The sequence below is a fragment of the Malaclemys terrapin genome, chromosome 3 (assembly GCF_027887155.1).
Source record: "Malaclemys terrapin pileata isolate rMalTer1 chromosome 3, rMalTer1.hap1, whole genome shotgun sequence".
Taxonomy (NCBI): Eukaryota; Metazoa; Chordata; order Testudines; family Emydidae; genus Malaclemys; species Malaclemys terrapin.
Window position 1 is genome coordinate 62,405,601 of NC_071507.1, and position 15,516 is coordinate 62,421,116.

Sequence of the window (15,516 nt, forward strand, 5' to 3'; positions counted from 1 at the left end):
TCACCCATGGTTAGATTCTGGGTCTATGGAACGAGTGCTACTCCTCAAAGTTCTGCGTAAGTGAACCCTGTTGCTTATAACTTGTTATGGTGCTCAGTGAGCTTTACATAATACCTAATTAGTTCAGGTGTCAAACATGACTTTTGCATTAGACAGTCACAAATTTAGGGCAAACTTTTTCTCTCCCAGTCCAAACATTTTGATTGCATCAATTTAGCACTCACTGAGGTGGTTATCTTGGCTAATCCCCGGTGAAAATGGAGCTGGGGAGAGTTAGAGGCACTTGCCATGGCTAGAAAGCAGCTTTGACCTGGAACCTAAAGATTATATATGATGGGGCATTCTACAAACAGTGTAACTAGGCTGCCTTAGGCACGTATTGTTTTGGACAGTTAGATAACAGCTTTGGCAATATTTTGTCTCCAGCTGTAGAGGAAAATCAAATCTTCAGGTAACATGAATTTATTGCATATGGAGTATTTGTGAGTGCTAGTGAGAACTCTAGCTCACCTATATTTCTGTCTTTGGTCCAAACTTGTGGTGTAGGATATTTTTCAGCCATAGTTTTCCAGAGGATTGTGTAAACTTTACTAGTAGAACAAATTCTTGGTTAACAACATCCTAAGTGGGTTGGTAACTTCCTAATGTGTAACTGCAAAACACGCTTTGCCTTATGACATCATCCTGGCATGTGGGGGCAGTGATTGGATCTGATGTGGCTTCATGGAGGCAAGTTGCCTCCGAGTTCAAACCCCAAAAGTGCTTGAGACACAGTTATGATTCCTGTGGTGCCATCCAGGTTTTGGGAAGCGTTCCAGTAACAAGCTCAAGCCAAGACCATTGAGGGGAGTGAGCCCAAGCAACAGCCTTTCGTCCCCACTGTGAAACGGCGCAGGATATTCCAAGCGAAGTGGCCAGTTCTAGATTTGATCTTCAGGCTGTTGCTGCTATTTCAGGCTTTCCCTGAATGGTGGTTTAAACAGGGTGTGTCGAGGATGGGGAGGGGCGAATGTTGTTTGTTGCGGGTTAGAAGCTTTTCTCTGGTTAATGACCCAGCTGAAGCTTCGAATATATTTTTATAAACACTGTCTAGCATTCTAGACAGATGTGTGATGAAGCTAAAGAGCTAAGTTCCATAAATAATACATCTCCCCCTCTGAGGAAGGGTTTTGTGCTGTTCTGCCTTTGCTCCTCACTGGCATTGCTGTGGGGGCTGGTGAGGCTCATTCTGAATAGGCCACTCATCTTCGGGAGCATGGCTGGTTTTCACAAACCTTTCTTTAGCCTGGGGGTAGTAGGAGCTGTAACATCCCAGCCAGAACCCATGCAGCTCTGAGTGCCCTGTGCACGCTGCTGCTCGGGAAAGCCAAGCTGTCTTGCTGAAAACAGAGCTGCTTCCCCTGCATTCAGAGGGAGGGCTCCCCACCTATCACAACTGGAAGGAAGGGAAGCGAAGGAGTGGGGGCATAAGAGTAAGAGGCGCCAGGGCCAGCGCAACCCATTAGGTGACCTAGGTGGTCGCCTAGGGCACTACAATTTGGGGGGCAGCAACCGCGGTGGTATTTCGGCGGCGGGACCTTCCTCCAGCTAGGCCGGCAGAAAAGCTGGCGGCGCTCCTGAGAGGTGGGCAGGGCTCTGTCTCCTGGAGGGGAAAATACTTGTTGGAGCCAGTCTATTGGCCACCTGAGGAGGGTGATAGGAAAGGGGCCACTTTATTGACTCCCCAGGTCCTTTGATCCCTCCTGCAAGAACGCTGAGCCATGACAGGCCTCACAGGATAATGTCCTTTTACCTCTGTGTACAGGGGGGTCTGGCCTCATCCTACTAGTCCTATGTTCACTACCAGTGAATAACATTACAGAGTCTCTGACACGCACAAACCCACAGCTAAGGCCGGAGTCAGTGAATCATCTGGAACTTTTATTACACCGATTTGGTTTACAATCTTTGTACTTTGATATTTCCAACAGAAAAGGCAACATTGTGATATATAGTTTGTACATAGAGAGAGAGACAGAGCTAGATCATATTGACATATTTAAAAGTAAAAACTGTTCCCAATGCTCACTAAAGAGTTTGTTAGACAGATCCCCCGCCGGTGCCTCGCTCCACACAACGGATACAAACGCCCATGGCTCTGCTGCCTGCGGACCCCAGGCCAATGGGTCTTTAACTGCTTGATGGTGTGGCCTTATAGATCAGAAAGGATACGGTGTGAGGTTATCACTGGTAGCAACGGCCACCTTAAAGGTGTGTCAACAGCACTACCCTAGAGCCCTTGCAAATCAACATACAGTATTTACTCCCTTCCAAGCTACACATGAACATTCTGGTATACTGCAGGGGCTGTCGCCAACATAAGAGAAGCCAACCACAGCAGCTATAAGATTCTTTCAAGACCTCTCCAGAAGATCAGCAACTCCTTACCTACCACTAAGCACTTTATGTTGAGGTGGGTGTTTTTAAATTTACAAAATATTTTCTTAAAGAAGTCACACAGCTGAAGTAGATGAGATTTTGTTTAGTAACCTTGCAAAAGCCCCAGGACCAGATTCAGCCACACACGGCAGGTGCAACTCCCAACAATGTGGATGGAACAGTTACAAAAGGGTTAGATTTGTCCCAAGAACAATTCTGTGTAAATTACAAATGCAGCCCACTTCCTGGAGAGCAGCGTGATGCATCGAAAACAAGTTCAACGTAGGAAGTGGTTGTGTTCCCAAAATGTACCATAAACCACACTCCAGCAAATGCACAAAGAATAGTAGGTTTGTTTGGCAGCATCTGCCCTGAGAGGTGGTTAAAACTGGGTAAACTTGGTAAAAAAAGAGGTTGTGAATATTTGTTACAATAAAAATTGTATTAAATTGCCTTCCAGGGCATTCACAACCTTCTTCCTCTAAACAGCGGAAAGTTTGCAAGCAGCTGAAGTATTGCAGCTATCTTACAAATGCATACCTGTGCCAAGACTCAGGGGAATGTCTGTTCAGGCAGCCATCTTGAAATCTCTTGGACTTCCGTCCTCTGGCACAGAAATGAAACCATGTGACTTGGGTGACCTGCCCCTCTTCTTCCTCCCCCCCCCCCCCCCCCCCCGCCAAACATGGATCCGCAGAAGTGAATCACGTGTTAGTAGACACATCGTTGAACAATTTCAAATAAACTATTTAGTAAAAATCCAAGACTGGCCAGGGACAATCGGCAACAGAAATAAGGGCAAATTAATGGAATAATTCATTAGCAATAGTTCACCTAGTGCTATGGGAGGCCAACAGTCCCATGGGGCATTGAAGGTGTAGGTCAACGCTGAGACCTCCTTGCAAAGCTAGGGAGGAATGACCTTCAGCTCCTAAGTCTGAGAGCCGTTTCTGCTCCACTTGGCTGTATGTTGAGGATCCCCAAATGCCGTATGTGCCCTATCCAGCAGCATGAAGGGGCAAAAGCAGGGAGAGCCAATCAAATGAGACAGCATTTCTTTGTGTGTGCGCGGAGGGAGGGGTGGATTAAAAAGTGGCTCCTAAAGTTTGGATCTCTTGGGACCGACACTAGAGCTTTTGCTTTGTGTGTGCAAGTAAGCGCCTCTGCTTGAGCTGGATGGGGCGAAAAGCTGGTTCCTTAGAGCAGCAGATGGCAAGCTGGGCTTCTGCTCTTCTGATTTGAACACATACGGTGGAAGGGACGTATCTCTGTGGCTGGCTGCCCAAATCACACAGCTTCGGCTATGAGCAACAGTGGTGTAACTTCTTGGTGTCAGATCAGCAATGTCTCGTGAAATGGGCTAGTTAATTTCCAGCACTAGCTAGGAAATGGGGGAGGGCGGGTATGCACAGAGCTCCTTACTTCATTCAGCCCCTTCGTTTGGCCTGCATTAGGTTGGCACTGCCCACGCTGAGCTTCCTCTATTCACCGCCGGGGTGGGGCAGCATTTCTGCTGCTGCTTAGTCTGCCTTTTGTGCGTTCAGCCAACCAGCCACCCACAGGTGCTGGAGAATGGCAATTTGGAGGCAGGGGAGGAAGATGAGTCCTGGTGGGTTTGTGTGTCACCCTGAGACAGCAGAGCACAGCCAGTCATTTCTATGGCACCTGACAAGGTCTGAGGGACTGGGCAGAGCCTTGCATGCCCAGTCTCAGAATAGCCTGAAACCCCGTTAGGGTTTTTTTTAAAAAAACTAATTAGTGAATGAATGTGATGCTCATAAAATGAGGGACACAGAGTGCTGGTTGGAACCCTGGGTAGTGTTGGCAAGATTCCTCCCACCTAGCCCTGCTAATCCCCCTCAGCCAGGTAGCTCCCCTTGCTACTCCATTCCTGGGCTCTCCACACAGCTCTGCTAATTGTCCTCAGTCTGCACCTGCAAACACACACACTCTCTCTCTCGTTCTGTCTGGGGGCCCACACAGCTCTGCTCGTGTATCTCACTCTCGATCTGCAATACTTTGACTCTTGGCTCGCTGCAGAACAGCACTTTTGTCCACAGTGGAGTAAGAACAAAACCGTCTAAACTCATTTCACTTGTGTCCTATGTGGGGCGGGTTGTAGGGAGCAGGAGAGGTGTGAGGTAATGTAGAGACACTGTCTGCAAATGGTTACATTAGGCTGAGAGCATAGCTAGAGAGTGACGAGCTTTATTCCCACTAGCCAGGCCTCAGAAAGCAAGTGCTGCCAGATCCCTACCAACACCCAACACCACTCCTGACCTGGATTAATAGCCTCTCTAGAGACGCAAGGCAATGTAGTTGTTAGTGACACTTATACATCTGGGCCTCTGGCTACATTATCCCTTGTGGTTAATACTCATCTGTTTCTTGGAGAGTGCCTCCCAGGCTGGTGCTCTCAGCCCAATGGTATTGCTCTGATAAGTTAAGGCATCTCAGGCCTTGCAGTTACACCAGGCGTTACTCACACAGCTGTCTCCTTAGCCAAGGAGATTTCTCCTTTCAGAATGTCCATTGCACGCCTTTCACTCTACCTTGCCACTCCCTTTGATTCCTTCTTCCACTCCTGTCTTCTCCCATGCCATCTTCTGTCCTGTAACAGCCTCCCTACCCCAGGGCCTCAGGCTCCTTCCCTCTCTTCAGCCAACCGCCAGCCCTCCAAAAAGCCACCACTTCCCCAAGGCCCACAGATGCCAAGCAAAGGGACTACAGCATGCTCACCACTCCCACTTAAAAAGCTCCGTGCTGAGTTCTCACTGTGTTCTGGCCCTGCCCAGTCAGTTTTTATCTGACCCTGTCCAGCCTGGACGTGCCTCAGGGCAGAGAGCTTCCTCTGCAAGTTGGATACTGCGCATTCTGAAGGCAATGGCAAATCGTCCTTCAACCTCAGCAGCAGCAGGACTGGGTCCTGTGTTTATAAAGGGCCCTGTAGAAATGCGTCTCTGGGTACAATATTTGTTATGGTGATCGTGCCTTTTGGTCCCTCGTGCCTACAGCGCCGTGCTTGGAGCTCCTCTGCCTCATTTAGCTGGCCCCTCTGCTCAGGGAAAGCGGGTATCTCTCAGCTGCTGAGTCCTGGAGGTCAGAAAAACCAAAATGGCCGGGCTTTTTACGTTCTGGTGTCATGATCTTTTGGGACCGTACCTTCTTGAATCTCTGGAAAGCTCTGACATACCTACCTATATGCGATCAAGGGGTGAAGGAAGCCGTGGGGAAGGTTTTTTTGTGAGTGTAGCAACCAGCATGACCTAAGGAATGATGGCTGTGCTGCAGTGATTTAGAGAATGAAGGTGTTCCCTCATGGGTCCAAGTCACGTCACAGAGCACAGAAGTGGGTTTGTGGGTGTCCCCAGAGACGACAGATCAATTCAAGGTTTGTGCAGCCCTCGGGGGGGAAAATGTGGCCAATGGAAGTTGACAGCATGGCTGGTGGCTGCCGTAACATAGGTGCAGATTGAGGCCACTCCAAATCCCAGTACTCCATCTTGAGCCAGGGGATCAAGGGAGCAGGTGAGATGGTGACAGGCTTTGGCCATATCAGTGGGATTATGGTTGGGGAGGTGAGACTGGATGGAGTTATGCCTGGTATCAGATTGGGGGAAGGATTCAATGGCTCTCCAATTCTAGTCAGACATGGGGACTAGGATGCTCTAAAACACTTCTCACCACATTATTGGCACCATCTTTCTATCCCTGCCCTTCATTGCTCATACACTCACTGCAGCAAATGTGGAACTCCACAGCCACCTCCACACAAACAAGGCCAGAGGTCAGCTTCCTTTCCCAAGAAACAGGCACCATTTTGTCATTTACTGAACTGCTGCAGGAAATAATGGGTTAGTCTGAGCTAAAACCACAACTTAAATTTCTGTGCAGGCCTCCACTCCACTAGCTGTGCGTATGTACCAGGCCAGTTTGTTTTGATGGAACATGTCTGTGACCGTTTCAGATCCTGGATGACTGCAGAGGAGAATTTCAGACCCCTGCATCTATTCTGGATCACCCGACCCATCTAGAATGCTATCGATATTGCAACTTTATCCTTCTCCATTTTCCCCTTCTGTTTTGTTCTCTTTTCCTTGAGGCCGACTATTTAGGGGAACTGGTTGCCATTTTTCAAATTGTGAGGGGTTTGAATACATTTTTCATCAAGAATTCAATTTTTAAGCATAAAAGGAAAAAAGGTTTTTTTTCCCTTCACCAAAAATTGTTCAGGTTTTTTTTTCTCTAGCTCTTTTTCTTTTTTCTTCTTCCTCTTCAAAATAAACAGGAATAACTTTTGAGAAATTCCTGTAACGCATTTTATTGGGATTTTTTGTTTTCAACCAGCTCTACAGTGTATTGACAGAATTGTAGAATACATTAGTTGGCAGTGCTGTTGTAACTGTGTTGGTCCCAGGATATCAGAGAGACAAGGTGGGTGAGGTAATATCTTTTATTGGACCAAGTTCTGTTGGGGAAAGAGACGAGCTTTTGAGTTCCACAGAGCTCTTCTTGAAAGTTTGTCTCTTTCCCCAACAGAAGTTGATCCAATAAAAGATGTTATCTCGTCATGTCTCTCTCAGAGGGCAGGTCTACGCTACCAGTTTAGTCGATCTAATTTACATTGCTCAGGGGTGTGGAAAAGGCCCCCGCTCCCCCAGGCGACACAAGTTTTGCGCTGTCCGCACTGGAGCTGTCGGTGGGGGACGCTCTCCCGCTGACATAGCTTATGCTTCTCACCGAGGTGCAGTAATTATGCGGATGGGAGAGCGCTCTCCCGTCAACATAGTGCATCTACGCCGGATGCGCTACAGCCGCTCAGCTGCATCAGTGTAGACTTGCCCAGAATCTATTACGTCATTCTCCCACCTCCACCTCCCCACATCCAATCTCATCACTCAGGGCCAATTGTTCCTCAGAAGAAAAATCTGATCAAAAAACTCTCTCCCTAACTTGAACAGGAAGAATCCATCTGTTATCACCTGATCTCCTGCATCTGCTCCTGCTTCTGGAGACTTGTTTGTATTCTCAGGCCTGTGTTTTGAATCCTTTTCACCCTGATTGCTTCAAGGGCTGCCATCCAAAGTCAGAACTCATTAGATGTCAGCTGACAGTGCAGCTAATGGACACTAGAATCGTGTGACTGATACAAATACTAAATCATCTTGACACATTGTAGCTATGTTGTGTTTCTTTCACTAAGTGAATAGTTAAGATTGCAGAAGCTGCTTGCACTGATGGAGAGTGAGCTATCGTGTGTGTGTGTGTGTGTTTGCTCTGCAAAATCCACTAAAGTCTAATCACAGTGGGTGATCTACAAAATCCCCAAAATTCCAAGAACTGGCGATGTTTCCGGAAGGGCACATGTGTTCCCATAAAGTTTCATTTTCCCCGTTAAAAGTCTTAAGTCTTAAAAAAACAAAACACCACCACCAACAACCAATTGGTTTCCAAAGGCCGTTGTGCTTGTCAGAGCCGGCTTTAGGAAGTGCAGGGCCCGATTCGAACAGTTTTGACGGGGCCCCAGCAGGGATGACTGAAAATAAAAAAAAACACGTAAAAAAACATGTGGGGCTTGTTCTCACCGGGCGGCACTCGTAGTCTTCGGCGGTTTGTCCTTCACTCGCTCTGGGTCTTTGGTGGCACTGAAGGATCTGCTGCCGAAGACCCAGAGCGAGTGAAGGACCCGCCGCTGAAGTGCCGCCGAAGACCCGGAGCGCTGCCGGGTGAGTAAAAATTAAAAAGGAGCCTCTAGCCAGGGAAGGGATTCTCGGCCACTTGCCCCCACCCCGGTGGCCCTGCCACTGGGCGCGGGGCCCTCTTAGGCGCGGGGCCCGATTCGGGGGAATTGGTGGAATTGGCCTAAAGCCGGCCCTGGTGCTTGTCACCGGTGCCAGAAGCACATACTGCACATTGGTATGGACTCCTGAAGCCTCAGCAGTTTCTGAAAGTGTTGCATAGGTGGGTGATGTACCTGCTGGTAGAGACTGGCTGTGGATTGCAGGAAGATGATCTCCTTGGACTTCATAAAGACACTGCCCCCAAGACAGACCAAGCATGGAAAGAACAAGAAGGGGAAGTACGTGAGGCTTCTTCCAAGTTTAGTTTAGACCTTGGAACTTGTAGGCAGGAAGGCTGTGGAAAATGCCATGTCCTGGCTAGGAAGAGTTGATGTTTGGAAGAAGAAGGCTCCTGGCCCTATGTGGCAGTGGTCAATTTGTTTGTTTCAATGCAGCTGACGAGATCAAATCCTTGGGCATAACATTCCCCTTCAAAGTGTAACTCTAGGTTCCATGACAGAGGGAGGAGAGCAGAACCTCCTGACAACAGGTTGGCCACAGGGGTACCTGGATCTCACAAGCCCATTGCTGAAGACCAGGTAGATTCTGGAAGGTGATTTATTCACCAAAATCCCAATGTTAATTCCAGTCATAAAATAAATATTGCAAGGGATTGATTAGTCTGGATTCAAGGGCAAGTGGAGAAGATGGGCCATATTCACCCTGGTGAAGCTCCACTGGCTTCAACACAGCCCCTTAATTTCTACCTGCACCTTGGCTATACCCCTTTCCCTTCTTTCCAAAATGCCCATTATATCCATTCAAGTTAGCGCAAGGGGGAGGAGAAAAAAACAACCCAAATTGTATATGACCCAACATATCACACCGCCAAGCTATGTGAACTCTGTGCCAACATGCGCATTTCAGTTGGAATATACAACTGGCCTGATGTTTAAATCACAGGCCATTTATTGGCTAGCATGGAGCCAAGTAGCCATAGATTTTATTTTCTTCAACAAAGACTAATTTAATTTTTTTAAAAGCATTCATTCTGTATGGAGCTCTATGGCAGCCCATGGTTTGGTAATATGAATTCTGGCTGGTGCAGTAATATTTCAGATCTCCACCACACATACGGCACTTCTCACTGCATACTGCAGGACAGTATCAGCTCCACTGCCTGGGTTTTAAACTTGACAGCTGTAAAGTATCACTTGTGTGATAATTAAACAGAAATTACCAGGGTTGTAATCAGAATGGCTGGAACAAAAGGCTAAGGATGCTATTTCACCCCTGGAGTAATATTTAAATCATAGGGGCGATATTATACTGTTATTGCCCCTGAAACCAGGTGTTACTTGGCTTTTCACCCTTTTTGTCGTCTTAAAGATTAAGGCCCCAATCCTACAGTTGAATCCCTACAAGCAGGCCCCTAGTGGACTCTGCATAGGTGCAGAGGACCACTCCTGTAGAGCCAGTTGCAGAATGGGGGCCTGCATGTAAAGGCCACTCACATGCGCAGTGTCAGCCATCTTGCTCTTCTTAAACAGTGTCACCACTGAGCATATGCAGTACCCTTCCCCCGCCTGCTTCCCAGGTAGTGAGTAGAGAAAATCACCTGTGCCCTCCATTGCTACTTCAGCCTAATCAGAACACAGGGAAAAGATGAGAAAAGTTAACTAATTCTTTGGGAAACAAAGGGCAGCAAAGGGCTATTTCTCTGGAGTGTGAGTATTTTTAAAGAGGTTTTTTTAAAAGACGTCAAGCAAACAGTAGCCTCTACATTTTCCATAGTGAAAATTTGTTGGCCATCAGCACTGTCCTGGATTGTCAAGAATCAGGTCTTAAAAGCAGTGTTGTCAACTCCCGTGATTGTTGGTGTTCTTCGTCAAGCTCCAGCTCTTGGGAGTCACATTATATGGTGAGGGTCTCCGCTTTCATTTAAAGAAAAAAGGAAGTTCTAAGTCCTTGTGGTTGGGGAGAAGAGCTTGAAAATGTGACTTGTAAAGGCTCAAAGACCTAAAGGCAGATAAAAAGAACCCCGAATGTATTTATTTTTAAAAATCCTATCCTTTTTAAGCCAGGCTATGTATCTGGGGGGGCTGATTCATATTTGAATGCTTGGGGTTGGCTATACAGAGGGGTTTCCTCTCCCTGCCTTATCAACAGCGCCTGCCAATGTTAAATCTGAAAGAACATTATGAAAATTCACCTGCTGTCCTCATCAGTACTGTTTGTTTGACATGTTGCATTGCAGGCAATGACACGAGGCTGGTCAGTTTCACTTCCTTGCACTGCACTAGCAAAATGGTTGGGAACCCAGCGCTGTTGGGGAAGATTCAAAAGGAAAAATGATCATGGCTAAAATTATGGCAATATGTCTATTCAGATTAGGGTTGGCTGAAACACACACATACACACACGCGCGTGCCTTGGGGCCTACACTACTTGACAGGGTCTTGCATGGCAAGTATGTTGGCAGCAACAGGAAACGCAAAGTAGCTCAAGAGTATTATTTAACCTTACTCTCTTTGAAGGCTGTATTAGCTGCTCCAAGTGCTGGGAAGAGAAGGGCCTGGCTGCTGTCCCGTTTCAAGCAGCGTGTTCCGTGGGCAAAAGCCTGCTCTGTCAAGCACTGTGCTGAGAACAAACCCCAGTATATGCGAGACTGCAATGGGTGGGACAGGGATGAAAAAAGTTTACCCTGTCCTTCCCCCTCACTTTGCATCCAGGACCGCCCAGAGGATTCAGGGGGCCTGGGGCAAAGCAATTTCGGGGGCCCCTTCCATAAAAAAAGTTGCAATACTATAGAATACTATATTCTTGTGGGGGCCCCTGCAGGGCCTTACTTGCATGCCCCCACCCAGGCAGCCCTGTTTGCAACCCAGCTCCAGCGTGCTCCTACCTTCACTAAGGGATATGTTCGGATCTGGGCCGTAGGGGTGGGGCCACTCTGCTCTCCACACATATAGGGAGAACAGCGCCAGGCACCTACAACACGGAGAGCAAAATCACTCTGCAGAGCTCTGCTGAGCTGTTAGGAGAGGGAAAATCAGCCCTGAGATGAGCCTCAGCTTGCAGGATAATGGCCCCTCCTTGCTTTGCCCCTTTCCCCTCTCGCGGGCTGGCTTTCTTCAGGGCTGGATACAAGTAGGATACAAGGAAGGAATCTTTGGACAGGAAAAGGTTGCACAGTCCAGCAAGCACATGATCTGTGTAATAAGATCCTGGAAGAAAGGGGGCACTTGGGCTCTGGAGAAGAGAAGGCTGAAGAAAGAGGGTACAGGTCTGCTCATACAGAGAGGGATGTTCCAGAGAGAAACAGGGCCAATTACTCTCATTAGTCAATGGAGGAGAAGTAACAGGATTAAGATACAGCAGGGAGAATTCAAGTTAGATATCAGGCAACATGCTACCATGAGATGAGCAGACGGACAATCGAATGAGCTGCCAAAGGAATCACCATCACCAGCACAGACATAGCTGAGATCAGACACTAGACTGCAGGGAGAATGGATACCTGGCCAGTTCAGACAGTGCTGCTAAGCCAATAGCCACATGGGGGTCCCTGGGTCCCATCCCAACCGGGACGGGATGAAATGCAAGTGGTGGTTACTGCCACACAGACTGGAGGATTGGTTCTTTGTGCTGACAGTGTAAATAACTTGTGTCCCTTGGAGAATTAAAACATCTCCCCATTCATGTGAGCTTGACTGGACACATGGTAGGTTCCTCGCTCCTCCCATTTAACAGGATACACACGTCTACTAGCCCCCTCACTCCTTCATAAAGACATGCACCAGTTCTGGATGCTGCTATTCTCTCCCCCCATCCCCTGGGATAGGAATATGGGGGAGGAGGGTAAGGGTGGTGCACTGAACTCTGGGCTGAGGCCCCAGGTGAATGGCTGGACTAAATGGCCTGTCAAAAGGGAGAGAGGGAGGGGGCAACATCTGTGAGTCCCTGGTTCAAGCCCATCCTCTCTAGGTTTCTCATCCTCAGCCCAAGCCATCTCCTGCCTTCATCCCTGCTCCCCCCAGCCCCCTTGGCTGTGCCCCGTGCCCAGATGCGGCACATCCACTATGCTGTTAGAGTTGGCAGCCAGGTGTCCCTTCATGACCGTGGCTTGTCCTGCCCCAGGGAGGGAAATGCTTGGGCTGGAAGGGCTTATCCTAGCCCCTGCTCATGCTCTCAGGCAAGGCACCTGCCTGACTCCATTGTAACTCAGGACTGGGGGAGGAGGGAACCGGAGAGGAGGATGGAGCCCCTCTCCCCCACAAAGCCTTCTCGTTGGGGTCCAGGAAAGTCAGATGAGACACAGTCCCATACAAATGGAGCTGCTCTGATTCAGCCCCCTAGGGACCCGGGCTGGGTGACTGTTCCCGTCATGGTACTTTCTAGTGTGTACCAGTGCCTAGGCTGGCAGCTGCACTGCTCCCGTCATCATCCTCTCAGCAGAATCTCAGCAAGCGCAAAGGGACACAGGAAGGATGCAGGGGAGATAGGCAGATACCCCAGAGCGCTGGCCCTGCATGCTGCCGTCTGCCTTAGGGCAGCGCTTAGAAAAAAGGCAGTGTGTTGGAGAAGCTGCTGGATTTGAAAGGGATTAATTGGCCACTGATCTCAGCATTTCCTCCCCTCAGCCCAGGGGACTCCTCCGCTACATGGTGAGAATCTCTTATCTGATGGGGGAGGAGAATCTTAACTCAAGTGGACAGTTGGATTTATTAAAGGGCTAGTGTCAGGAGAGCAGGGAGGAGGCAGCTGGGCTGCAGAGCCGAGCTGGTCAGAGCCTTTGTTGTGTGCGGTCACGCACAGACGCAGGCCGAGTCTGCCCTTTCCTCATCAGATAGAGATGCCTCGTGCTTAACCTCCCGTCTATGGCACAAGCTTTCCCCATGTATCCTAGCACCTGGCCCCGCTGTGCGCTGCCAACACCGTTAGGTAAAGGGTGGCTCAGGGAAAGGGGAGCTAGGGCTATTCATTGCCTTCCTCTCAAAGTAGGGATCAGAATTGGGTGAGGAGTTCATGGCGGGAGATCAGACTCCAGGGGGCAGCTTTGCTCCCTGTTACTGAAGGAGAAGTGGGGGCTGGCCTATGAGATGTCATGTTGTTCTTAAAGGTGCTCCCAAATCAGCGGTGGCTTAGTGGTTCCAGTACAAGTGCTGCTCTGTGGGAGGCCTGGGTTTGATTACTGAACCCACTTTTTCTCTCCCTGGGGCTAGCAGGGGCTCGGGACATTGTAGAGGCAACATCTCAGTCCACAGAGGGGTAGGCGGGGTGAGAGCTTGGAGGGGCTTCAAGCAATCTTGGACAATCTTGGCCCAGGCTTGGGTGGTGGAGAATTCCAGGCAAAACTTCTCCCAGCAGCATTAGCGAGCCTAATGGTGCCACATGGGGAAGCTGTGTTTGAAACATGAACTTGGTTGGGAGTGGGGAAGTTAGTTCAGTCCCAAGTGCTGGGGGAGTGGGTGGTTCCCCTCACTCTGCAGAGCCCCTCTGACCAAGTCAGCAGCAGCGTCCAGAAGAAGCCTAGTCTTGCTGGCTGGTAGGACAATCTCCACAATGAGTCTTTGAGGGTGGTGTGGGTGAAAATGGAGCTATCTAAGGGTACGTCTTCACTACCCGCCGGATCGGCGGGTAGCAATCAATCTATCGGGGATCGATTTATCGTGTCTCATCTAGACACAATAAATCGATCCCCGAATGCGCTCCCCGTCCACCAGCGTGAGAGGCAGAAGCGGAGTCAACAGGGGAGCCGCAGCCATCGATCCCACGCCATGAGGACAGGAGGTAAGTCGATCTAAGATATGTCAACTTCAGCTACGCTCTCATAGCTGAAGTTGCGTATCTTAGATCGATCCCTCCACCCCAGTGTAGACCAGCCCTAAGGACCAAGATGAACCTGAACCCAGGGGAAAAGAATCTTGGTGTGAACAGAACTGGACAAAGCTAATGGGCAGAGTGTTAGGCAGTAGAGTTTTGCTGCTGGCGATAAAGGATGTGGCAAGTAAAGCTTTCTAACCTGCCCCTGTTCTGTGGGCTTCCCAGTTCCCAAGGGAGCTGAAAGACTTGCCGACCCCTATGATAAATCCATGGATCTAAGGCACCTAGGCACAGAAAGATGGCAAGGGTAGCCTAATCTAAGCCATGAGCAGTTTTAAAATGGAACAGCTGGAGAAGGACAAGAGGACCTGAGTCCCCTTTCACATACCCCAGTCACAGCCCATTTTAACTCCATTGACTTCAGTGGGGATACTCCTCATTACCAAGGCACAAGGGCACATTCCATCATCTCCCATTAACGTCACTAGGAGCTATTCCATTGACATTAACTGGAGTTGCACTGGGCCCGGAGTGGGAGGAGAATGAGGCACTGGCAGCCAAATTCAATTGGTATAAGAGGAGCCAGTGGAGCTGTAGCCACTTCCACCAGGTCCGTTTGGCAGAAGCATTGCATAGTGTGCAGACAACAATGGAAACAGAAGAGCAGGAGGATAGCCTAGGGCCTGGTTATTTAAACCTACCAGTTCTTAAATGCCATTTAAGCCCAAAATGTAGGTTTTGTAGGGGGAGGAGGGGAGTTTGACAAGACAAAATCTTAATGGAACTATGAGGCTTTAAAAAGTTTCAGTTCAAACAGTCTTTGTTTTAGTACCTGAGAACAAGTGAAACTGACTAGAAAACTCAGGGTGAAACTGACCAGCCTCATTTAATTGAGTAATAGCAGAACAGAGAATAAACTTAATCAGTGATGGGGGAAAGTCAATAAGATGTTTAAAATTCTTTCAGATCTAACAGTCTCAGGTCCTGTTAGTAACATGGGGAAAGATCTTTATCTTGGAAATGAGGGGAGAAGTTAGTGAAGTATTAATTCTTATTAGAGAAATCCCCTAAAGGTAGGTCAGATTCTGGAAAGTGACCAACACAACAGCATTACTGAGGAGAGGGGCGGGGGATGCAGGAAGTGGTACAGGCACTGAGATCTAGTCAGTGAAACAGTACAGCACATTACATGCCGAAATGGACCAGGGGAGGTCTGGCTGAACCAAATACAATGTAACACATGATTCAGTGTGTTACTTGTCCCCTTTCTATAGCAGACCTGCAGAGGGATAGACGTTTCCTGCCTGCTGCTGCTGTCAGCTACTGGAGTTGGTCCTTTAGCTCAAGCAGTGGAGAACTATGCCGCTGCTTGGGTTCAAAGCTTGCTGCTGGCTAGGGGTGGGAATTGCTCCATGCAGTTCTCTGCCATGGTGGATGATGGGACTGCAACGGGGCTGATGGACAGCAGGGACTGGGGTGATCACTGGCCAAG